Here is a 25,977-nt window from a genome sequence, read left to right as displayed (position 1 = left end):
CAGGGTCACTGAGTCAGGAAGAGAGGAGCTGAACTTGAACTTGGGTCTTTTGGCTTCTCAGCTATCACTTTTCCCATTAACTAGCAAGCATTTAAGGGCTTAATATCTGCTAATGACTGTATTAAGTATTGTGTATTAAGTACACAAATAGCCAGTGTATGTGTACGTGTGTGTACACACACACACACACACACACACACACACACACACACACACACACACACACACACACCCTTCTATTTCTAGAGGTCTTCTGCCTAGAAAATGAGCCCAGGATCTATAGATTGCCCATTTAAATCTGCTCTCTCAGGCTGCCCGACAGAAGGTAGTAGTCTTTTTTCCAATCACTATTAAGAACAGGTTTTTCATCAGGATACCAACACTGATTGAGATGTCAGAGGCACTTCAAGGCTGAAAAAAGGCCATCTTCTACCACCAGGCAGAGTGTGAGGGGAAAACCACTAAATCAGACTGAACCCAAAGCCACCCTTCCATCCACAGAGCCATGCATCTACTCAAATCTAGCAGAAGTCTACTGGCATCATGGGTCCCAACTTCTGAATGGTGCAATGACCTGCAGCCAGTGCAGGGATCTCCATTCCCTTATCGTTTAGGTCAGTGTCCTTAGTCTCCTTGCCTCCTCTCCCCCCATTCTGAGCCAGTCCAAGGAGGTCTCTAGTCACACAGGAAACCTATGGAAGTAAAAGAGACTGAATAAAACCAAAGCAGACTTCAGCCTCTTGTTCAGAAAGCCTAGGCTCCTAGGCTTTCTGTGTGTGACCCTGGGCCAAGTCACTTAACCCCAACTGCCTCACTTTAAAAAAAAAAAGCCTAGGCTCTCTCTCTCATTAGAAACACTCCTTGTTTGGAGCATGAGAAGAGTGGGTACTTAAGATTTCAAGGAGCCATCCTTTCATTAGTAGGGTGGGTACTTCTAAGATCACAGGCCATAGCAGAAGTTACATGAGTAACATTGCAACCCTTCCAAATTCATCACCTGCTTTACAGTCCTCTCCGTGCTTGGCTGGATTGGCCCTCAGACACCAAGTACACACATGGTCTGCCTCTGGGCCTTCCTAACTTGGCAGAACCTGCCCCAAGCCTGCACATTCTAATGGGGCAGTCCTATCAGGAATTTAGTGAAAGAACATATATAATAACCCAGAAATTGATCAAGTATTCCTCACTTTCCAAGAATGAGGACTACAACATTCTGGGAGGAGAAGCTTTTCCTGATTACTCTCAGTTATTAAGACTTCCTTCTCCAAATTATATTGTATGCACATACAGGAATGCAATGGGTCAAGCCTGAGTATTCAGAGAAGACTTTCTTAGGGAGAGAGAGAATTATTCCTCACTTGGTGCTTGTGTGAGGCCACATACAGTAAAACAAATGCTTGTGAAATTGTTATATTGATCTGGGAATTGACAAACTGCAAAGAGACAAAATTTAAGCTTGATATGAAGAACAATTTCCTAAATGGAGTGGGCTTCTTGACAGGTAGTAGGTTCTTCCTCTTACTAGATTTAAAAAAATTAAATATTAAATTTATTAAATAAACTTTAGTTGAATTATGTACTATTTGCCTGGTGTTGTACTACAAAGACAAAAGGAAAGTACCAGCCATCAAGTACACTCTGCCAGTCATGCAAACGAATAAGCAGAAATGAGCTCTCTACAAAATAATTGCCAGGGGATGGGGAAGGTGCATCCTGGAAGCAAAGGAAAATGGAGGCCTCTTGAAGGAGGTGACACTTGAGCTGAGCCCTGAAAGGAGGTAGGAGTGCCAAAAGGGGACAATGAGAAGAGAAAGAAAACTCATTCCCTAGAGAAAGCTCAGAGCCCCTTTCACACTCCAACTCAAGTAAAAGCAATGGTCAAACAAATGCCCGGAGTACAACCAAGTTCTACCCATAAGGAAACTAGTTACAAGTTCCAATTGTGCAAGAGGCAGCTGATACCAATAACTCTCATTTTCTCTTGCCTGGGGAAATACTTCCTTCTTTTTCGTTTCTTCCTCTTGTCTGTTTCCCACCACCACCACATCCTAAAATAGGAGAGGATCAGCTGAGGAGCTTCATTTCAAGAGAAAAAAGGTCTTGAAGGCAGCTGCATAACCCATTCAGACTCTCCCCAATGGCTTTTTAAACCACAGATAGTTTGTAGTTAGTGTACCCATCATCCCAACTTTAAACAGGAAAAGCTGGGCTCGCTCAGTAGCATCTTCTTGGTATAGAGATTGGATTCTGTGATTCCTGGTGGAAAATCCTTCACTGTCTCTATACTACCTCTAGGATAAAATAGAAACTCCTCATAGGGTATTTTTCTGAGGAACCAGACTACCATCTGTCCCCAAACTGTCTTCTTCCTCTATTTGTATAAGCTGTCCTCCATGGCTCCCCCTCTGTCCCTAATCCTTACTGTCTTTTGCTTTTATATCTACCTCCCTGCCCATCACTTCCTAACTCATATTGATACTTGCAGAATGTAATGTCAGAATTTCCAGTGTATCACCTGGCACATGGTAAGCCACTTAAAGTCAATTGGGTCTGGTGTTGTGTTGCCCCTTCTGGCCAATAATAACCAGGAACCAAGGGTGTCCAGGAAATTCTGAAACCATCTCAATTCCTAGAGACTCAAGGGTAGAGACCAGAAAACAGTATCACTTGATGTGATCTACACATGTATTCTGGGTAATGTCTTAGACCAGGAGGCTCCTGATCAGGAACCCACCCTGCTCCATATCCTGTGTGTGACATCAAGGAGGTTTCACCCCTGCTATAGCTTTCCTTCCTAGGAGAGGTAAGACACACAAACATGTCAGATGACATTAGCAAAGCATCTCACAAAATGTTTCCCTATATTCAGCTAAAGGGCTTTTAAAAAAAGTAATAAACATTTTTATTTATAGTTTGGGACTCCAATTTTTATCCTTCTTTCCCCCCCCCTCCCCTGAGGTGGCAAGCAATCAGACATAGGTTATACATGTATGATTATGTAAAACAATCATTCTGGAAAGCAATTTGGAACTATGCCCAAAGGGCTATAGAACTGTGCATATCCTTTGATTCAGCAATACCAGTGCTAGGTTTATACCCCAATGACATCCACCCAAAAGAGAAAAAGACCTATTTGTACAAAAATATTTATAGCAGCAAAAAAGCACCACAAAAAGGGCGGCTAAGAAATGGAAATCAAAGGAATGCCCATTAATTGGGCTTTTTACAAATACTTGTGTTATCATGGATTATTAATCCCTCCCACTTTTCTGAATACACTACCAGAAATTTCATTTCAACTACTTACTCAAAAAAGCACTTTTGTTTACTATGGGCCAGGCATTCTATTAAGCAACGGGGAGGCAGATCTGAGGGACACTGGGAACAGACAGTGCAAAGGCAAGTGGGAAGGTAGTCAGTCAGTCTATGAAGAACATGGTCAGTTTAACTGGATTAGACAACGTGTGGAGTGTATGAAGAGTAAAACAGGTAGAAGATGGTCAGGCTATGAAGAGCTCAAAATACCACAGATCTTTGTTTGATCCTGAATATAACAGAGCCCCTAGAGTTTACCGAGTAGGAAGGGTGACGTGATTAGACCAGTGTTTTAGAAAAGTTACTTTGACAGTTGAGGGGAAGATGGATTTGGAATGAAGAGTTGAGGGGCTGAGGGTATTAGGCTATTGTACTACTACAACAGTCCAGGAGAAAGGTGGATCAAGGCCTAAACCAGGGTAGGGGCAGAAATGACAAGAGCTACTTATGGATTAGATATGTGAGGTGTTGGAGGATAACACTGAGGTGGGCTAACATGGATAGCTGGGAGGGTGGCTATGTTCTGGATGATAAAAGGGAAGATAAAACAGCATCTCTGTAAGAGAGGTGTGGACATGGAAACTGATATATCACAAGCTTACAGAAGACCAGCTCCCACTAGAGATGCCAGGTCCTCCCAGATTAGGGAGGCCCCTGGTTTTTTGATTCAGTAGCATATGCTGATTAAATAAGGATCTGCTAGTGATATAGAGAAGTGGTATCAAATTCATAGAAACTGAGGCCATAAACCATCCCTGAGGATCCTTGTAGGTGTGTATTTGACTTAGAAAACCGCATATTAACATAATCTGCCTTCTAGTTGTTTATTTTGTTAACTATTTCCCATTTGCATTTTAGTCTGATACAGGGAGCAATCAGGAGTGTCATAAGCTACATGTTTGGCATCTCAGGTACAAAGGAAAAGACTGTCAGGATAAGAGAGAAGTTGGGTTTCCAAGCACTCAAGATTAACACAAATTTCTTCCCTATGTATTCGCTAAAGCCCTGGTAGTATTCTGATGCAATTATATACTATTTATATATTGAAGGCAACTGGCAACCAGCAACTAGGTAGCACATTGTGTAAAGTGCTAGTCTTGAGAGTTTAAACCCAGCCTCAGCCACATAATTAGCCGTATGTCCTTGGGCAAGTCACTTAAAATTCTAAGCCTCACTTTCCTTATCTGTAAAATGGGGATAACAATAGCACCTATCTCACAAGAGATGTGGTTAAAGATAAAGCGAGATCATAGTTATATGCTATATAGAATTCCCTAGAGTTTCTGAGATTGGAATCTCAGCTATTATAGGATTTCTCTGTAAAGTCCAGTAGTTTCAGGGCTGTAAACTGTGGCCAGCAAAGACAAGATAAGTGAGCTCAAGTCAGAAGAACTGAGTGACTTCGCACAAGACAATCTCTCCGGACCTCCATTCCTCATTTGTAAAATGAGAGAGGTTGGACTAATGGCCCCTTTAGCTCTAAATCTACTCTCCTATAAACCCAGTCTACTCTCCAAGACATAACTTAGCTGTATTTATTTTCTGATACCTAAAGATCTCAATAGGATGCTCCAGAATCCCCAGGTCACATCTAGGCAACAAATAGAAGCAAAGTCCAGAATTGTGTTCCACATAACACAGAGCTTTCTCTCCTCCAGTTCAGAGAGCACCGCAGCCAAGTTAGTAATTTAAAAAACTCAAAGGACCTGATTAGAAAGCTCACGCCTTCTGCTCTGGGCCTACAGGATAGCTAAGGGCAGTCCACTTGCCTACCCACTTAAACATTGCCTTTTGCAATCTGATTTCTAATTTCTCAGTTTCTGATGGCTAATTTTCATTTATTTCTTTCTAGACCTTTCTGTAGCATCACCAAGCTGCTCCTTCTTAGTCTCAGATCATTCGCATCCCATCCCATCCCTAACTGTGGGTGTATAGCTTAGGCTTCTGTTGTGGGCCCTTTTTCTTCCTCTCTACACTCTGGGATCTTACCAGCTCCTATAGGTTCAATGATCTCTGTGATGATAATATTTACTACTCATTTGACCTTTGATAACCCACTTAAACATTCTTGAGCCTCAGAATACTTATCCTTAATGGAGAGTGTGGTATTGGACTAATATAACCTCTGGGGTCCTTTCTAGTTCTTTGATCTATGATTCCAAAAATCTATTTATCTAAACCTAGACTCTCTCCTTAGATACAGTCTAAGAGGCAAATGATAATGAAGAATGGATCCAACTGGATGTCCCACTAACAGGCAACACACAATTCATCATGTCCACTCGACTCCTCCACCCCTATCACAACCCGAGTCATTCAGAATTCCTCACCGTCACCCCACATATCTGATCAGTAGAAACTTGTAGTTTCTACATCTCTATTATACTATTATAATATTATATAAGATTATACTAATCTTCTTTGTAAGACAAAAAATCAGCACTCTACTTCATTTCTGCTTAAGCTTGGACTACTATAACAGCTTTTTCCTAACTGGTTTGTCCAATTCCAGCCTCTCCTTTTGTCAATCTAGCTTCCACATTAATATTCCAAAAACAAGACTGACCAAGTCACCTTCCCCTCAAGAATCTGCAGTGGCTCCTGCAGAATAAAATAAACTTTTATACTGGCATTTGAAGCCTTTTACAATCTGGCTCTTGTCTATCTTTTGGGCCTTTCTCTTACCACTTCCCACCCCCTTATAGGCACCTTGACAATCCACCTTGAGGCCAAACTGGCTTCTCTAGAAGTTAGCATCCCATCTCCTCACTTCCAGACTACTGTCCTATGCCCAGATTCCGGTCACACTTCACCTCCACCACTTAAGACTCCAAAGCTTCCTCCAAATTAGAGCTCACGGTCAGCCTATACTTATTCTGATTACTTGTTGCATTTCCTCCAAAGAATGCAGTCTCCCAGAGAATGTTTCTTTTGTCTCCCTGTCCCCAGTGCCTAGCACGGTGCCTGGCTCAAGTAGCAGGGGCTTAATAAATGCCTGTTATACTGGTTTAGTGGTTTACTGGGATAGGATAGAAAGACCTTTCTAGGCACCAATCGGCTTTCCCTCACCCCACCCTTATTGCATTAGTAACTGCTGCAACCCCTCCCCGATTCAAAGAGGAAAGGAGATTTTCCCAAAAGGAACATGAAGGGGAATCTTCCCAGCCCAGGCATGCCCAGCTTCGTAGAGCGCCCACTAAGAAAGGCCACCAGGCTCCAGAAGGATCATAAAGTTCCCCACTCATTTCCCCCGCAGGCACCGAAGTGCATGGGAGCCTGGCTCCTCATAAGCCTCCCCAGTGCCCTTGACTAGCACGGGTATCGCCAGCACGGGCCTCCTCACTTTCTTGGCAGCCCCAGACTCCCGGATGGTAGCTGGGGGGCTGCGGGCGGTCCCAGGTTACCCCACCGCCCCCTTCCCTCCTCTCCCTTTTCCTTCACTCCTGACACTTAGTCTCAGGGCTCAGCTGGCGGCCTCCCCGTGCCCAGGGACTCTCCTCTAAGCAGGCAGGGCAGAAGCCACCAGGCACAGAGGCCTGGCCCAGGAGAATCGTTTACACTCGCAGCCAACATCCCTCCCCAAAAGCAACCCCTGCCCTCTCCCCACCCTCGGGGCTCACGAAGGTCTGCCGAAGCTTTCACTTCTAGCCAAGTGTGTGTGTGGGGGGGGGTTCTTAGGCTCCGGTGAAGCGGCCCCAGGATGCCCCAGTACCCCGAAGAAAGGAGAGGAAGAGGGGGAGGGGAAGCCTGGCTGCCCGGCTTGTTTTGCTTTCACAACAGAGCAACCTTTATAAACCCCTAACATTCTGCAGCTGCGCTCGGGCCTCGCGGGGGCCACCCACCCAGTCCGTCGTCCCTGTGTCCAGAATGTCGACAACCCACCGCTGTCCTGGGACCTCTTCCCCATATTCGGGGGGGGGGGGGGGGATCTCAGAGTGAAACTAAGTCTTTCCCGACTAGGAAAGATAAAAAATTCATCCTCTTGCCCCATGTTTCAAGCCCAGAGGACGGGGGACGGGGGGGGGGTGGCAGCTCCCCCAAGCAGCAGGAACACCCTCCCTCCGTGCAAGTACTCCTGTCCCCCAGACTCACCGTTCCTCCAATGCCGAACAGGTTCGTGTAGGGAATAGGACTTAGCACCACCAAGGGTCCCCAAGCTCCGTAAGCTCTGGGAAGAGTATTTATGCGGAGCCCCAGCCTGAACCCAGCCCAGCCTGCCCCGATCCCGCCCCAGTCCCACGGCCCCGCCCAGCTGCTGATTCATTTCACGTGATCTCAGCCCAGAAGGAGCAGTGGACTGCCCACTGCCTAGAGAGCGACCCTCTCCCGCTTCCTCTACCCGCCTCTCCTCCGCAGAGCTACCTAAAGCATACCCCCCCCCACCCCCAGTCCATTGAGTTGGCGAGTATTCCCCCACACCTCTCCCCGGAAAGAAACAAATGCTGTTCAAACGCCTTCTGGGATGCTCCTGGAGCCCTAGGAATGTTTTCTCTTGATTGGCTCACTCCAGAAATGACTGACCTCGTCTGCTTTTCAATTCTATCCTAGTTGAGTCCTCCAGAAGAGAACTTGATAAATGCTAGTTGAATGAATGAATGAATGAATGAATGAATGAATGAATGAATGAATGAATGAATGGTGATTCGAAAGAGAACTGTTAATTGACGGACAAAAGGCAAGGCTAGGCAACTTTAGGTTATAAGACGAGGCATTCTTCATTGACTTCTATGTGCCAGGCGCTATACCAAAACACTGGGGATACCAAAAGAGGCAAAAGACAGTCCCTGCTCTCATGGAGCTTACCATCAAATGAGGGAGACAACACGCAAACAAATATATACAAAGCAAGCTATATGTTGAAAATAATTTACAGAGGGAAGGCACTGGAATTGAGAGGGGTTGGGAAAGGCTTCCTGTAAGAGGTGAGATTTTCGTTTGGACTTAAAGGAAGACAGGGAGGTCAGTTTGAAGATCTCCACGCATGTGACTTGATATGAGAAATACCCTTGGAAACATTCCTATGGACATCGTAATAAGATTAACATTAGCCAGGAAGACACCTTCCAGTCCAACGCTGTTTTTCTAACCCCCAAGGAAAATGAAGCCCTGAAAACTTAATTGACTTGCCCAGATCAATCAATCAATCAATATACCTTGGAGCAGCTAGGTGGTGTAGTGGATAATCTGGGACCTGGAGTCAGGGAGACTCCCCTTCCTGAGTTCAAATCTGGTTCCAGATACAAACTATGTAATCCTATTTGCCTCATTTCCTCAACTGTAAAATGAACTGGAAAAGGAAACGTCAACCCATTTCATACCTTTGTCAAGAAAATCCCAAATGAGATCATGAAGAGAACAACAACAACTCAGGCCTTGTGCTGGATGTTTTTGTGGGGGTGCAGGGCAGCATTCACAAAATATCTGGGTGCCAGGCACTTTACAAATATGATCTCATTTGATCCTCATAACAACCCTAAGAGGTAGGTGCTGTTCTTATCCCCCTTTTACAGACAGTATAGTGATTTGCCCAGGGTCACACAGCTAGTGAGCATCTGAGACCAGAAGGGAATGCAGGTCTCCTGACTCTAAATCTAGGGTGCTTTTCTCTATTGCTTTTGTTTTTTCACAGGCTTGTGACTTTTAGAGCTGGAAGGGACTTTAGAGATGATATAGCCCCACTTTCCTCATGTTTTAAGGGAAGACCTAGAAAGAGGATGTGTTACTTTCTAGGTATTGTACTAAGCACTTGGGATTCTAGCACTGATGACACCAACATGAAGAAAGGCGAAACCCAGTCTTTGTCTTTAAGGACATTCTAATGGAGAAGGCAACATGTAAATAAATAGGTATATACAAGGTACATAACAATGGATGGAAGATAACCTTAACAGAGGTAAGGCTTTAGTATCTTGTGCTTGTGTGTGTGTGTTGGGGTAGGAAGGAGAAAGCACCATAAAGGTGGTTTAAGTAACTGTTAGGATTTAAATTCTGGTTCTCTAACTACAAAACCAATGTTCTTTCCAGCATCTACTTTACCCCCCCCCCCCACCCTTTAGATGATTCCCTTCAAGTTCTGCTATTTAATTTGAAACAATGCCCAATTTAAGCCTGACTCTAACCTTATAAAATGCTGAGTCACTGACACAGACTTCAAGTCTGAGACCATATGACCTAATTGACCATGTGACCAGTGTGCAGAAGCCCCAAACTTTGGGTTCAAATCCTGCCTCTTATATGGAAAGCGTTTATGATTAGGGGGAGGTCACTCAGTCTTAATGAACCTTCTGATAGACAGATAATGAACTTCCTGATAGATAGAAAAAGCATTTATTAAGCTCTTCCTATGTGCCAGGCACTGTGCTAAGGGCTAGGAAGGGAAAAAAAAGTACAAGCAAATACTCTAATGGGGGAAGACACTATATAAAAGGGAGTTGAAAGAAGTGAGTGGGATGAAGTGAGGAAGAAAGAAAAGTTTTTTAAAAAATCTTTCCATCTATCTATCTATCTCTCTATCTATCATCTATCTCTATCTATCCTCTGTTTATTTGTCTATCATCTCTCTATCTCTCTCTCTATCTGAAGGGGTTGGATTAGAGAACCCTTGAGGTTCCTGCCAACTCTTGATCTACAGAATTCTCCAACCTACACATGGAATATCTTTCTAACCTCCTGCAAAATCTCTTTGATAGAGAGAGGTTGAAGGTGAAAGTAAATGAAACCTGTGAATAAAGGGAGAGGAGATAGGGAGGTAGAAAGGGCTTCAAATAGGAGCTTTCATTGGTGGGATCCGTAAGTCATTCACAATATGACCAGCAATGACTCTGTTGACTCTTGATAGGAAGGGAGACCAAAAAAGAGACCTAGAGAAAAGGAGAGAATGTTTTCCAAGTAACTAAGATTCACAAAGTTAGGTTAAATGCAATCTGATCACAAACCCAAAGGAGTACACTAGCAGCCATATAACAGAGGAGGGATTGTTTGTTTTGTTGTTTGGGGTTTTTTTTTCGTGAAGGGCCCCTTATGAAATATCTAAGGACCCTTTTCTTTTTTGCAGGAAGGAAACTCCAGGCCTTCCTCATCCCTACCAGTCTGTCAGCTGGTTGTCCCCAGAATAAATATAGAGATTCTTTAGAATTCTGTTGGGTGGAGTTACAAATTTGAGGAAACTTCTGAATGTGGCCAGGTTAGCCCTTCCTTATTCTTACAGTTGGTCAAGCTTAAAGGAGCTAACAAACTCTCGTGTGCTTTGTAAATCGAGGCAAACCTCTCTTAATGGAACGCAGATCTCTCATTCCCCAAAGGGGAAGACTCAAGAATGCTAAAGCCAGTTCTTGAGATTAAAATCCCCTTCTTCCTAAATGGGAAGAAAATCAGAGAAAGACAATGCCTGTAAAATTAAAGAAAGGTTTTTATGAAGTGAGGAAGAAAAGAAAAATTTAACATGCTACTTTGGTACTATCCAGCCTATGCTGAATAGGACACCAGGTAATAGATTGTGTGGATTTATATACATTTTTTTTGTTTTTTGGTTTTTTTGTTTTGTGGGGCAATGGGGGTTAAGTGACTTGCCCAAGGTCACACAGCTAGTAAGTGTTAAGTGTCTGAGGCCAGATTTGAACTCAGGTACTCCTGAATCCAGGGCTGGTGCTCTATCCGCTGCGCCACCTAGCTGCCCCCTTTTAAACAAAGGCATTTAAGAAATTTTGGAGGGAAAGGTGGACTTAGAAATGAGTCAGTGGGTTCCATTCTCAAGGGGAGGGGGAGTGAGGAATTCCAGGGGTCAAGGATGTGGCCTTTAATACACAAATCAGAAAGCATCCTTAGTCATAAGCAGTTCACAGTTCAAGGCTTGATTAGGAGATGTTTTTTTGATAAGGAGATCTCTCAAAAACAGGATAATTCTGAGAGTCCCATAAGCAGAGTTAAGGGAGAGCTGGAGACAATAAGACCATAAATAGGATATGTTCGTTGCCTTATAACTTGCAGTCAGGTAAGTCTTTGAAGGTAGGAATGTCTCTTGAAGGTCCATAAACCACCATCACCAAATTGTTCAGGATCTGCTTCAATGCTTGTGTGAGTTTAATTGGCTTTAGAGTTACTAATTTTCCAGCTAGGTTTACTCTGGTTATTCAAAGGCTTGTTGGTGTGTTAGCTAATGCAGCCAGTCTTCACAAGTTGTTCTGATTACCTGGATAATTGGGGGACCCAAGCAAATCTAGGTATCTACTGTCACAGCGTCAGTATTATAATTTTAAAATGCATTGTGTGCCATTGCTTTCTTTCTTTCTTTTTTGGTGAGGCAATTGGGGTTAAGTGACTTGTGCAGAATCACACAGCTAGTAAGTGTCAAGTGTCTGAGGCCGGATTTGAACTCAGGTACTCCTGAATCTAGAGCCAGTGTTCTATCCACTGCGCCACCTAACTGCCCCCCATTGCTTTCTAACATTCAGCCTGCTTCCTGCCTTTAAGAAGCCCAGCCAACAAAATTTTCTGTTTTCTGGCAAAGGAACTTTTTATTGAGAAAGACCAGTTGATTTTCAACAATTAAAAGGAACTTTTTCTCTGTGTTGTTATGGTAAATTATATTGAGAGGTTTGGAAGTGGAGCAATGGAATTGAGCAATGGATAGATACCAGCTGACATTTGGCAATGTTACATAAAAATAAATAGTTTTGGGGCAGCTAGGTGGCACAGTGGATAGAGCACCGGCCCTGGATTCAGGAGGACCTGAGTTCAAATCTGGCCTCAGACACTTGACACTTATTAGCTGTGTGACCCTGGGCAAGTCACTTAACCCCAATTGCCTCACCAAAAAATATATATATATATATATATATATATATATCTTTTAATTTTTATTTATTTATTTTGCTGGTCAATGAGGGTTAAAGTGACTTGCCCAGGGTCACACAGCCAGTAAGTGTCAAGTGTCTGAGGCTGGATTTGAACTCGGGTCCTCCTGAATCCAGGGCCAGTGCTTAATAGTCTTTTTTAAAAGCATGGAAAACTTCCCTAGAAAGTATTGGCACAGTAGAGTGAAGACTGTCTTTGGAGTGAGAAGTGTAAGGTTCAAATCTTGATCTCATGGGTTATAGGTCCTCCATGACACATTGTATTCCTCTTATGTGTTTATTTTGGTCTGTTTTGAATTATTGTCATTTGTATTTACCACTCAAAATCCCAACTACATTTTAAGATATTTGAAGGTAAGGATAATATTTTACTTGTCCTCATAACTCCCTTAGTGACTAATGAAATATTCTGCATGCATTTTAATAAAGGTGTGAGTACATTGTTATATCAAAGCTGTAAAAAAATTGAAGTGATATCTTGACAGTGTCCATTGCTTTGATGTGATAGAGTCTAGAATGGTAGGAGAAAAGTGTGTGACTTTTGTTCTTGGTCTGATTACTGAAGTCAAGTCATCAGATCAGTTACTCTTTAGTAATGTATGTACTAGAGAGCAGAACACAGAGGAATAAGGCTTTCAGAGAGGCAGAATAAGGCTTGATTTGGGGCAGCTAGGAAACACAGTGAATAGAATACAGGGCCTAGAATCAGGAAGACCCATCTTCCTGAGTTCAAATCTGGAATGACAAACAACCAGCTCAAGATACCAAAGAATTGAAGAGTAGATATCAAGACCAAAAAACATCTGTGGATCAAAAGTGCAAACATCCTAAGACTCCAGCTGTGATGATCAGACAAGAGAGGAGAGAACATCAGACTTGCGCAAACTAAGAGTGGTTTGCCCTGGGCCCAGATAAGGACATATGGAATGATAGAAATAACTTTTCCAGCCAAGGCTTGGGTAAGCCCATTTTAACTTTACTTCAAAGGGTGTAGGTAAATGAACTCTTTCAAATAGTCCATCATACTTCCAGCTAAAGCTACTGAGAAAAAAATTCAGTGTATTATAAAGGGCCCCAGACTTGGAATCTGGATGGAGATGCTAGGAGGTTGTGAACCAGGGCAAATCATTTTACATTCCTGAACCTCAGTTTCCTCAACTATAAAATGGGGGTGAAACACTTATACTATCTACCTCATGGAACTGTTCTGAGAAAAGAGCTCAGAGTACTACAGAAATGTAAAACAGTTGGTTTGAGATCAGGAAAATGAGGTTTTGGACATAGCCTTATAGATTAAGATGTAGAAAAGAATTTCAGTATCATATAGCTTAACCCCCTCATTTTTAGGAAAAGGCAACCGAGGCCCAAGAAATTAAGTGACTTGCCCAACATCACTCAAGTGGCAGAGCTGGAATTTGAATTCAGGTCTTCTGACTCATAATTTAGCTGCATTTCATTGTACCATATAGCCCAATGATGGGCCATATATGAATGTAGCCACGTATATAGGTTCTATGCAGGCTCCATTTGCTTCCTTTTCTTCTCCCCATTTCTAGTAAGTACCCTCTTTCTATTCTCCCATTGCAGTCATCAATATCATAAATATTCATTAAGCCCTTACTCTTTGTCTATTTCTTCAATCTCCAAATTGAAATAATCTTTTGTGTGATGTATTTAAGGTGCTCTGTTAATGCCCTCAACAGAGATAGGGAATTTTAGAGAGAGGTAGATTTATGGGGAAAGATGATGACTTCCATTGTGGACATGCTGAGTTTGAATTCTGAGAGAGTATCCATGTAGAGATATCCAGAAATTAGGTATGGACATATAGATGTGAGATTATCTGCATAGGGATGATTGAATCCACATGCCCTGATTAGGTCACCATAAAATAGAATGTAAGACAGGAGTTCTTAAACTCCTGTGGGAGTTTAAACATTCCTATGGGGCTGTGGATTTCAGAGGTTATAAGAATTTGGGTTTAAAAAATATATTAAGATAATTGTATTTCACTATAATTAGGTTTTTTTTTGCAATTCTATGTGTTTTAGGCACTGAAAAACATTATTTGTAGAAGGGAATAAGCATTTATTAAGTGCTTACTTTGTGCCAGACACTGGGCTAAGCACTTTTCAAATATTATATCATTTGAATCTCATAATAACTCTGGGAGGAAGGTGGTATCATAATCATTTTATAGTTGACTTGCCTGAAGTCACAGAGTTAGTGTCTGACGCTATATTTTCTTTTTCTTTTTTTGGCGGGGCAACGAGGGTTAAGTGACTTGCCCAAGGTCACACAGCTAGTGTCAAGTGTCTGAGGCTGGATTTGAACTCAGGTCCTCTTGAATCCAGGGCTGGTACTTTATCCACTGTCCTACCTAGCTGCCCCTGAGGCTACATTTTAACTCAAAGGTCCATAGGCATCACAAGATTTCATAATATCAAAGGGCCCATGACACAGGTTAAGAACTTCTGGCATATAAAGAGAAGAAGGCTTAGACCCAAGGCTTTAGGGTTTCTTTAGGGGAAATGATGATTCAGGAAAGAATACTAAGGATTTGTTATGTCAGACAGATAGAAAGAAATACAGGAGAGAATGCTTCTTGGAAGCCAACTGAAAAGAAAGTATCCAAGAGGAAAGAATAGTCAATAGTATCACTAGTTACTGAGAGATAAAGAGAAATGAGAAAAAGCCATCACAAGTAACAGTAATAAGAAATAATTTGTATTTTTGGAGGGTAGTAAGGTCAGGAGCCAGATTTCAGGGGGTTGTATGATAAAGTGAAATCAGAAAGATGTGGAGATCATCAGTATAGACAGATTTTTGTAGGGAGAAGTGCACAATAAAGGATGGTATCTTGTGAGGTCAAGAGGTGCACTTGAAGTTTTGTTGTTTTCTTTGCTGCAAGGATGCTTTTTTTTTTTTTAGTGAGGCAATTGGGGTTAAGTGACTTGCCCAGGGTCACACAGCTAGTAAGTGTTAAGTGTGTGAGGCCAGATTTGAACTCAGGTACTCCTGACTCCAGGGCTGGTGCTCTATCCGCTGCGCCACCTAGCTGCCCAAGGATGCTTTTTTAATAGGCAGTAGGGAAGGAGCCAGGCAATAAGGAGAAACTGAAGGTGGGACATTCAGAGGGAATGATTGAGAAGGCTAGGAGACAGGAGGGGATCCAGATCAGACATCGGATCTCTCACCATTCAAACACCAGGTTCCACCATATTGCAAAGCAATATCCCTGCCAGGGCCTGTGATGACTGCATTGCCCTCCATTACTTTGAGGATCCAGATATTAGGCCTTTCCAGACAAGACCACCTGGATTCCCCACCTCCCCCCCAGAGTGAGAAAAGGAAATCCACATTGAAAATGGGGCAGATAGCTAAGGTTGTCAACTCTGAAGGTTGTGGCAGTCTATTGTTCTATGGTTAGCAGGCTCTCTTCTTGGGCTACCTGAATCCCTGTGACAGGGAGTCTAGGTGAAAACTCCCTCCACCTATTACTTCAGGATTTGCTAAACTTTCACTTGAATTCATTCCAGCTCTATCCCCTCAGGCTCCATGTGATCTCTTTTTTCCCCCTGTTGTGCTCTCTGGAATCTCTACTGTCAAAAAACCCTGCCTGGCCTCTTTCACTCCTTCCATATTCTTGCATTCTTGGAAATCTGGATCTTTCCAGAAAATTCTGCATCCCTAGTCTTTCCCTCTGGTACTGGCTCTACCTTCTTTCATGAAATGCTTACCAAGTGCCAAGCACTGGGGGTAAATACTGCAGGTAAAAAAAGACAATTGTTTCATTCTTGGCACTTGGATCACCCATGCCTGGCACATAGTAGGCACTCAGTAAATACTTGTGGATTGAGTGATCCACAAAAATTAAACAGTCACTGACCTCAAAAAGTTAACATTTTTAATGAAGGGGATAAAATGTACTTATACATCTATTTGTGTACATGTGCATTCAAGATAGATACAAAGTAGATACAAGGTAATCTTAACAGGGAAGTCATAATTTGTGGGGGGCAAGACAGGAAAGACTTCATGACATTCTTCAAGGACACTAGGAATTCTGAGAGTTGTGATGAGAAGGGAAAGAGTTATAGACACGGGAGACAGCCAATGCAAAAGCACAGAATTGAGAAGAATACTATGTGTGTTGTTCAGTTGTTTTAGTTGTGTCCGACTGACTCTCTGTGACCCCACTTGGGGTTTTCTTGGTAAAGATACTGGAATGGTTTGCCATTTCCTTCTGCAAATACCATATGTGAGAAATAGCAAATAGGCCAGTATGACTTGAGTGTAGTTTGCACAATGGGATAATATACAATAAGACTGGAATGATAGGATTGGGCAGTGTTGTGAAGTGCTTTAAATCCCTAACAGGGATTTTTATCTTGGAGGCAATTGGAATCACTGAATTCATTTAGTAGAGGGTGATATGGTCATACCTACACTTTAGGAAAACTACTTCAGCAGTTATATAGAAAATTAATTGGGGGGGGGGGGAAGCTAGGTGGCACAGTGGATAATCCAGCCCTGGATTCAGGAGGACCTGAGTTCAAATCTGGCCTCAGACACTTGACACTTACTAGCTGTGTGACCCTGGGCAAGTCACTTAACCTTCATTGCCCTGCAAAAAAAAAAAAAAAAAAGAGAGAATTAATTGGAGTGGAGAGAGACTTGGACGAGGACACCAATCAGGAGGCTATTGTAGTATTCTAGTTCTCAACTAGGGACATACTAGAGAGATGTTATGAAAATAGAAACAAGATTTGGCAATGAGCTGGAGAATGAGGAATAGGGGATGATATAGAGATTGTGAAGCTAGATGACTGGAAAGATGGGAGTGACCTTGAAAGTAACAGAAGTTAAGAAAAGAAGAGTGAATCTAGGGGAGTAAAGATAATGATGAAAACAAACAAATAAATAAATAAACAAATGAATGAATAAATAAATAAGTAAATGAATGAACAGATAGATAAATGAGAATAATGATGGACATGATGAATTTGAACATGATGGTGTCAAATTTTTTTTCCATACCTGTCCTCCTATAAAAACAAACAAACAAACAGATAAGAGAACTGCTGGGGAAAAATAGCACCAGTGTATTTGTCCTAAGAACAAGCAGGCATGAATCATGTGGAGCCACCTTCCAAAGAAGGAGCTCCAAAACACTTTTTTTGTAATGCTATATAAGTAAGGCATCATCAGTTTCATCAGCATGATACAAATCAACTTAAAAGCAAACACTATGACAAGAATGTATAAAATACAAATCAGTTTAACATTTTCAGGCTAAGATTACTTGTGCTAAGATCTAATTAGACAGTAAGAATTCTAAGTTTAGGCTAATGGGAAGATTCCTGCTCATTGTGTTTGCTCAGACAGGTCTGGGAAAATGTGGATCCTCCCTTTTGTCAGACAGGTGATATGAAAACTGAGGTCTTTTTGACCAAGATTTGGGCAACTGGGTGGCACAATTTAACATTTTTATCAGTGACTTTGGATAACATTGTAGGTAGCATGCTTATCAAATTTGCAAATGATACAAAAATTAGAGACATATCTAACATGCTGGATAATAAAGTCAGGTTCCAAAAAAAAAAAAATCTTATCACATTAGAGCATTGGGTTGAATCGAATGAAATTTTTATTTTATAGGGACAAATGTAAAGTCTTGTATTCGGTTTAAAAATAATCAACTTCAGAAGTACAAGATGAAATACAATGGTTTGTCTGAAAAAGATTTGGGGGTTTTAATGGACTTCAAGCTCAATATGAAGCCATGGTATGAAATGGCAGCCAAGAAAACCTCATTTTTTCCTGGTCTATATTAAGAGAGCCTGAGCTTCCAATAAAGAGATAATGGTCTGTCTATAGTCTGCCCTGGCTAGACCATATATAAAGAATTGTATTCAGTTCTAGATTTTCTTCATATTAGTGGGACAAGGAATGGCCTGGGATGCTTTGGGAACAATTCCTACTCTTGCTATTCCATTCTTGTATCTTAGGGAGAATCTGTCCTTGTTTCCTCCTCTTCATGTACAGTGCTAGTGTGTCTGTGTTATCATGTCCCACTGAATATTAGGGTTCAGAGGGTCAACTTTCTCTCATCCTACATATATTACTATTTACCATTTTTCTCTGGGGCAGTTATACTCAGAGGAATAAGGTATAACAACACCAGAAATATAGAAGCCCCTCTTAGATTGCCAAACAGATGATTTTATATTTTATTCTAGAAGTGATAGGGAGACATTTAAGTTTATTGAGTAGGAGGTTAACATGGTCAGACCTGTATTTTAGGTAGATTTATTTGAGATTTGAGGGGAAGATGGACTTAAGTTAGAAAAAACTTGAGTCAGGGAGATCAACCTGTAGTCTGTTGAAATAGTCCAGGCATAAGATAATGAGAGCCTTTACCAGGGTAGTAGCAATGTCAGAGTAGGAAAGGGGAGATATATGAGAGATGTTACAAAGATAAAATGGATAGGATTTAGCAACAGATTGACTATGGGTGGTGAGAGAGAATAAGGAATTAAGGATGACATCTAGGTTTTGTGTCTAGATAACTGGGAATGTGATGGATGGTCATCCATCAACAGTAATAGAAAAGTTCTGAAGAGGAGAAGGTTTGGAGGGAAAGATAATGAGTTTAGTTTTGTACATATTGAATTTAAGATGTCTATGGGACATCCTATTCAAGATATTTAATGGTAGTTGGAGAAGCTAGTTTGGAGGTTAGGTGAGATTTTTGAGCTGAATAAGTAGATCTGAGAGTCATTAGTATAAAGATGATTGAATCCATGGGTGCTGATGAGATTACCAAATGAAATAAATAGTATATAGAGAGAAGGGAAGACAGTACCTCTGGGACATCTATGATAAGAGGATTTGATAATCCAACAAAGGAGACTGAGAAGGAATGCTCAGATAGCTAGGAGGAGAACCAAGAAATAGGAGGGTCACAAAAACCTACAGAGAAGAGAGTAACAAGAAGAGAGTTCTCAACCATATCAAAGGCTGCAGAAGGATGAAGAAAGGTAAGGATTGAGAAATGACCATTCAACTTGGCAATGAAGAGATCAATGGTAACATTGGAGAGAGCATTTTCAGTTGAATGATACCTTAAAATTCCAGACTGTAGAGAGTTAAGAAGAAAATGAGAGGAAAGAAAGTGGAGGTGATTATATAGAAGGCCTTTCCACAGAGTTTAGCTACAAAGAGGAAGAGAGAGATAGGATCATAGGTAGTAGAGAGAGATGGATTAACTGAGGGTTTTTTGAGGATAAGGGAGACACAGATATGGAGAAGGGAAGCAGCTACTAGTGAGAGAATAAGGATGACGGAGCAATTTACTCAAGAAGATGGAAAGGGATGGGATAATTTGTGCATGTAGAGGGTTTTACCTTGGCAAGAGAAGAACTTCCTCTTCATATGAAACAAGACTGATAGAGACAGAAGGCATTTGGGTAATTTAAGATGAGGAGGGAATAAGGGAGACCTTTCCATGAATGGACTCACTCTTTTCAGGGAAATATGAGGCAAGGTTCTCAGCCAAGAGGGGAAACCATGAAGGGGAAACCATGGGACATTTGAGGAGGGATGAAAAGGTTTGGTAGCCTTCCCTTCTCCTCCCTCCATAATGATTTAATTATATAAGTATAAAAAGATTTCCTTAGTGCAGAGAACAGAGTTAATTTTATCATCTTTTATCTGGGATAAGGCAACTAGTCATTGAAGTTAAATCGGATTAGATTGTTTTTACATTATTACGGTACACATGATTAATAATGTATGGTATACGTTATTATATATATATACTTTGTTTTGCTTACTTCACTTTTATATGAGTTTATGCAAAATTTTCAGGGTTCTGAATTCTTTATCATTATTGGTTCATATATATGTGTGTGTTTATGTATGTTTGTATGTAGAGAGAGAGAGAGAGAGAGAGAGAGAGATTTACCAATTGCTAGACGCCCACTTTGTTTCATGAACCAGATCACCTCTGGGTACTTGCCTGTAAGCCAGTTAAAATGAAATGGAAGGATTGATGCTGTTGTCAAGTAAGAGATTGTATATACTTGTCATCTAGGTTCAAGACAAAATGCCCCAACCTGAGATTTAACACTGTTCACAGTTTTACCCACTTACTCATTCCTTTCACAGTCAGACTCTGATCCAAAAAGACAAGTCTACAATGTCCCCTAAATTTGTCCACCTGCTATTCTTACCACTCTAGACCCTTTCTTTTTATTTTTCTAACCCACATAACATGAGTATTTTCTTCAAGAGAAGAATTGGGAGGCATTGGACATTATAAGCATTAAATAACATCACACACAAATGAGATTAATACACAGGAAATAACTGGTTACTGATATGGTAGTCATTTAGAAATTATATGTCTAGGTATAATCAGACCATCAACATGTTAGTGTAAAGATTAAAATCAACATTAAATCATAAGAATAAAAGTGATAACTATGATGTGTAATTAGAATACTGTCAACTTAACCTGGTTTTTAAAACTTAATTTTATTTTGTTTTTTATCTTATTAGTGTTTTTTTCTGGTTGCATATAAAGACAGTTTTCAACATTAATTTTTATAAGATCTTTAGTTGCACATTTTTCTACCCCCCTCTCTTCCCTTCCCCTTCCCCAAGATAGCAAGCAATCTGATATAGGTTATATGTGTATATATGTACAATCACATTAAACATATTACCTCATTAGTCATGTTGTGAAAGAAGAATCAGAACAAAAGGGGAAAACTTCAAAAAAAGAAAAAACAACAACACAAAAAGTAAAAATAGCATGGTTCAATCTGCATTCATATCCCACAGTTCTTTTTCTGGATGTGGAGAGCATTTTCTATCATGAGTCCTTTGGAATTATGTTGAATCATTGTATTGCTGAGAAGAACTAAGTCTATCACAGCTTATTATCACATAACATTGCTATTACTGTGTACAGTGTTTCCCTGGTTCTTCTCACTTCACTCAGCATCAGTCCACTTAAGTCTTTCCAAACCAACTTAACCTATTTAAAGAAGCTACCAATGACCAAAAAAAAAAAATGCTAAATGAATAAAAAACAAATATCAAATGTCAATGACTATCACCATCTCCCAAGGAAGCTTAGCCAGTATAAATCAATGAGGCAATAAGAAAGCCAAAAGAACCTGAAAACTACCAACAAACATTTGAGTTCCTCACTAAAAGGAGTGAGAGAAGCCAAGGGAAAAACCAATTTAGAATATAAACTCATTTGCAAAATCTTATGGAGGCATTGGAGTTCCTGGAAGATTGCAAGAGGTATCTCATAAAATAGTGAAGAGTGGAGGGGAAAAAAATATAGGGAGATCTTGGTGAGATGAAATTAAGCCAGATTATTCTCAGAGCATTTAAGGATGAAACTGGAAAGAGAACAACAAAGAGATCAAAAATGAAAAGAGTCTTCTTTTCATCTTCAGTGAAAATGGAACCACCAGGAACCCCCAGGTTTAGATTCTAACAGAGGCAGCCAAATGTTGCAGTGGATAGATAGACTGCTGGGCTTGGAGTCAAGAAGACTTGAGTTCAAATCCAGCTTCAGACACTTAGCTGAGTGACTCCTGGAAAGTTATTTAAACTTTGTTTGCCTCAGTTTCCTCAACTGTGAAATGGGGATGATAATAGAATCTAATTCACAGAGTTGTGAGGATCAAATAAGTGCTTAGCATAATAACTGACATAGAAGATGCTATATAAATACTTATTCCCTTCCCTCTCTCCCTCCACTCCTCCCCCAGCATCACAATTACCAATATGTTACATGAAGAAGTAGAATTAAGACTACAAAAAACAAAGACAGAATGTAGCTATACCAGACCAGTTATACATAGAATCAGGTCTAAGCTAGAATTGTTTTAATTTCAAGTCCATCGGGACACAGATTCTCAAGATATTTATTCTCAGGATTGGTGAGTATCCCTTGGTCTCATATATCTAGCTAGCCCCAACCTTGCTCCACATTCTACTCCAACCATCTTCTTTCCATTCACTCTGCTGCCATTAGAATGTCCTGTTCTTTTCTTCTAGGCTTCCAACTCTGAATCCATAAACAAATCAATGCTGCCATTGTTATTGGAAAGGGCCTTTCAGTCACCTCACTATGGATCCACTCACTATCCCTGTTACTTCCAAAATTGTAGGATTGTGCATTTAGAGCATAAATAACCTCAGAGATCATACAGTCTAACCCACTCGTTTTATAAATGAGGAATTGAGGCCCATAAAGTTTAGGTGACTTATACAGGGTCACAGAACTAGTAAGTGTCTGAGGTGGGATCTCCTGGGTCCAGGAGATCCTGACTCCAAGTCAGTACTCTATTCACTAACCCATCAAAACATTCTTCCCTGGCCACCACTCCCCTGTATGTGTTATTTTTTTTTTTATAATGGGTAAGCTAGGTGGCAAAGTAGATAGAGCACTGGCCCTGAAGTTGGGAAAACCTGAGTTCAAATCTGGCCTCAGACAATTATTAGCTGTGTGACCCTGGGCAAGGCACTTAATCCCAATTGCTTTAAAAAACACATCTGGGGCCATGTCCAGTCATCCTGATAATATATCTTGTCACTCGACCTAGATGATTCTGGAGGAGAGATTGCAGTTGATGACCTTGCACAGCCCTTCCTCACTTAAATCCAGATTGTTCCTCTTCAAGAATGAAGGACAAACAACAACAACAATTTTTTCTAATTGTATGTAAACTTTTAAAGGGCAGGAGCTGTGTCAATTTTGTACTTGTATCCTTGATGCTTGGCTCAGTGCATGGCACATAATAAGCTTTTAGTAAATGTTTTTTTTCATCCATTCTTTCATCTCTGAAATATAGATGATAATACTGGATACAAGATACTCAATGATTAGGAAAAAATCATGGAAATTATTACTACTGAAAAAGGATAAAAATATCAATGGCTATTGATCCATATTCTTACTTTTCCTTTCCTATAAAGTCTTTGTGAAAATAATTTCCACATGTTTTAAGTTTATCCTTGATGAAAGTATAAAAAGAAAACAGTAATGTTTTTGAAAATCATATTCTACAGTAGACCCCATCTTTACAGTTATACCATTGGCTGATGAAGCATGTAAAATACTGCTGTATTTATTATCTGTTCAATACAAAAAAATGATGAATTAGTTGAGTCAATTCCCACTCTAAAGATTCTGTTCTAACAAATAATCTCCCATAATACATATACACATGTAGATCTACATATATACACATACATACATACATAAATCCATTAATACACACATACATGCATACATATATATGCATATATATCCCAGGCATGGTACTTCAGTATGGCACCTGTCTCCTCTCTTTTCCTTCTCTAGGATGGCACACTTGTTCCAGTTTACCCTCATAATGGCAAGTGTGTATGGATGTTTCTGAGACAGGGCCAACCACCACCATGACCTCACTGCTACAACTCACTATCAGGGTCCTTTGGTATAATCTATCAGGCTTCACTGTGCCTCCTGAGCTTCCATTGGTATGTTTCTTATTTACATAAAGTAATCACAATGATACCTCTAACTCTTTTTTTTTTTTTTGGTGAGGCAATTGGGGTTAAGTGACTTGCCCAGGGTCACACAGCTAGTAAGTATTAAGTGTCTGAGGCCGGATTTGAACTTAGGTCCTCCTGACTCCAGGGCCAGTGCTCTATCCACTGCACCACCTAGCTGCCCCCGATACTTCTAACTCTTAAACATGAAACATTTACTAAATGAGAGGGGAAAAGAAATAATCCTAATGTAACACTCAAAATAAATCAAAAGCAGGACTAATCAAAACATGTCTACTCAAACTTGGGGCACCCACTCCCACCAATACACAGTGTCTGAGAGAGAGAGAGAGAGAGTGGAACACACTTATAGAAACCTAACAGGAAAGTCAATATTCTTGGGGCCACGCTCAACTCAACAGCCCGACTGAACATTGATGTTCTCTCTTTGGGCATATTATGGACCTTGAGTCTTCTCTTCTGAGCCTTTCTCCTCTCTTGCTAGACAAAGTTGCTCCTCTACTGCTCTCAGGCCACTGAAGCAATGTTAAGCTCCCTTTTAGTAAAGCAGCAGTGTTCCACTCTTTCACTGAAACAAACGCTCTAAATCCAGAGTCTGACACTTTCCAGGTCTTTCCTTGGCTGGCATTGAAGTAGTGTTAAGCTATTTCAGTGTCGGCTGAACAACCACAAAGCTCCTCCATTCTGCTCTCTGCGTTCTGAGAAGTTTCTCCTTTTCAAGGCAGCAGAAGGTAACAAAAGCAAGCATTCCAGGGTTTTCCTTTTCTTGGCTTATAGATGTGCGAAAGAGCCAAAGAGTTAATGAGTCCACCCAGCACTTCAGATAGCAAGAGGATTCTGCTTCTTCGCATCAGCTTCCTGCAGCTATGATACTGTTCTCCTATCAAATGGCTCTCCAAATAATAATATCTAACATCTATGAATCGTGTATGAATTATTCTTTATCATTTATTGTATTATTTAAACCTAATTTTGTATGGCTAAAAAAATTGTCTGACCCCAAAAAGCTTACTGTAGAGGTCAAGTTGACCTCAGAGACACTCCAGGACGGTCGTAAGTGCTTAGATCCCACCCAGTGCTTGTTTTGGGTCCCTGCAGGTCTTGTTTTAGGTCTACCCAAAGTTTGTGTTTTGGGTTCCCCAAAATAGATTGACTTACCTGCTGATATACATCTCAAGCTGCCCTTCCTGCAACTCTACCTCATTAAATCCAATTTATGCAGAAGTCAAAAGATGTCACCCCTACCATTTTACCATTTTTATCTACCTCAAAGTCCTATGGTAAGAGGCAAGTGATAAAGCAGCAGGTACAGAGACATTGGGAGCAGTCATAACATTGTACACCAGTAGCCTAGGCCACAGGGTCATCTCACTGGATTGAAGTAGCAATGAGATTTGGCAGCCTCTTGGGTGTCTGAGCAGCCTTTTTTTTTTTTTTTTCTGGGGCAATGAGGGTTAAGTGACTTGCTCAGGGTCACACAGCTAGTTAAGTGTCAAATGTCTGAGGAAAGATTTGAACTCAGGTCCTCTTGAATCTAGGGCTGGTACTTTATCCAATGTGCCACCTAGCTGCCCCCCTGAGTAGCCTTTTTAAAGGACTGTACTGCTTACTTCCTGGTGTGAGGAAGGGGCTAGAAAAGGTGCCCTAAAAATTATCTGGTACATCTAACCTAACCCTGCCCTGCTTACTGATCAGTCAGGGGATCCTACCTTGCAGTCGAAACACAAAGAAATATACAAAAGCTTTTGTGAAGATGATTCCACTCATCATTAGTACATGGAATATGCACACACTTATGGACAACATGAAATCCAGTTGTTGCTTGTGCTGATTTTGGCTTAACAATTAACACCAAGATAACAGAGATTCTCCAATAGCCAGCACTGCACCATCCCTACATGGAATGATCAGTTACAGCAAGTAGAGAAATTTTGAATGCTATGGATAAGTTCATTTGCCTTGGCAGTATAATCTCCAGGAATGTACACATAGATGATGAGCTAGCTCAGTGTTTTGGAGGCTCTGAAGGAAAGTGTGGGAGAGAAGAGGTATTAATTAGGCTGCTTACCAAACTGAAGGTCTACAGAGCTGTTGTTCTGACCTCATTGTTGTATGCCTCTGAAACCTGGACAGCATACCAGTGCCAGGAAACTGAATTGCTTCCATTTGAATTTTCTTAGGAAGATTCTGAAGATCACCTAGCAAAATAAGGTACCCTAAACTG

At 40.9% G+C, this 25,977-nt stretch overlaps 1 protein-coding gene across 1 annotated transcript in view; it reads right to left on the bottom strand.

Annotated features, from left to right (window-relative positions):
• CTSB (cathepsin B) overlaps nt 1-7,562 on the bottom strand; it is a 28,963-nt gene extending 21,401 nt beyond the window's left edge. The window contains exon 1 of the mRNA XM_043984406.1: nt 7,408-7,562. The gene's annotated coding sequence lies outside the window, so the exon portion shown is untranslated. The remainder of the gene's footprint in view (nt 1-7,407) is intronic.
• Between the last annotated feature and the right edge of the window lie 18,415 nt (nt 7,563-25,977).

Source organism: Dromiciops gliroides, chromosome 2, assembly GCF_019393635.1.
Source record: "Dromiciops gliroides isolate mDroGli1 chromosome 2, mDroGli1.pri, whole genome shotgun sequence".
Lineage (NCBI taxonomy): Eukaryota > Metazoa > Chordata > Mammalia > Microbiotheria > Microbiotheriidae > Dromiciops > Dromiciops gliroides.
Note: the sequence above shows the minus strand (reverse complement) of the source record. Positions and strands in the feature narration are given on the sequence as shown.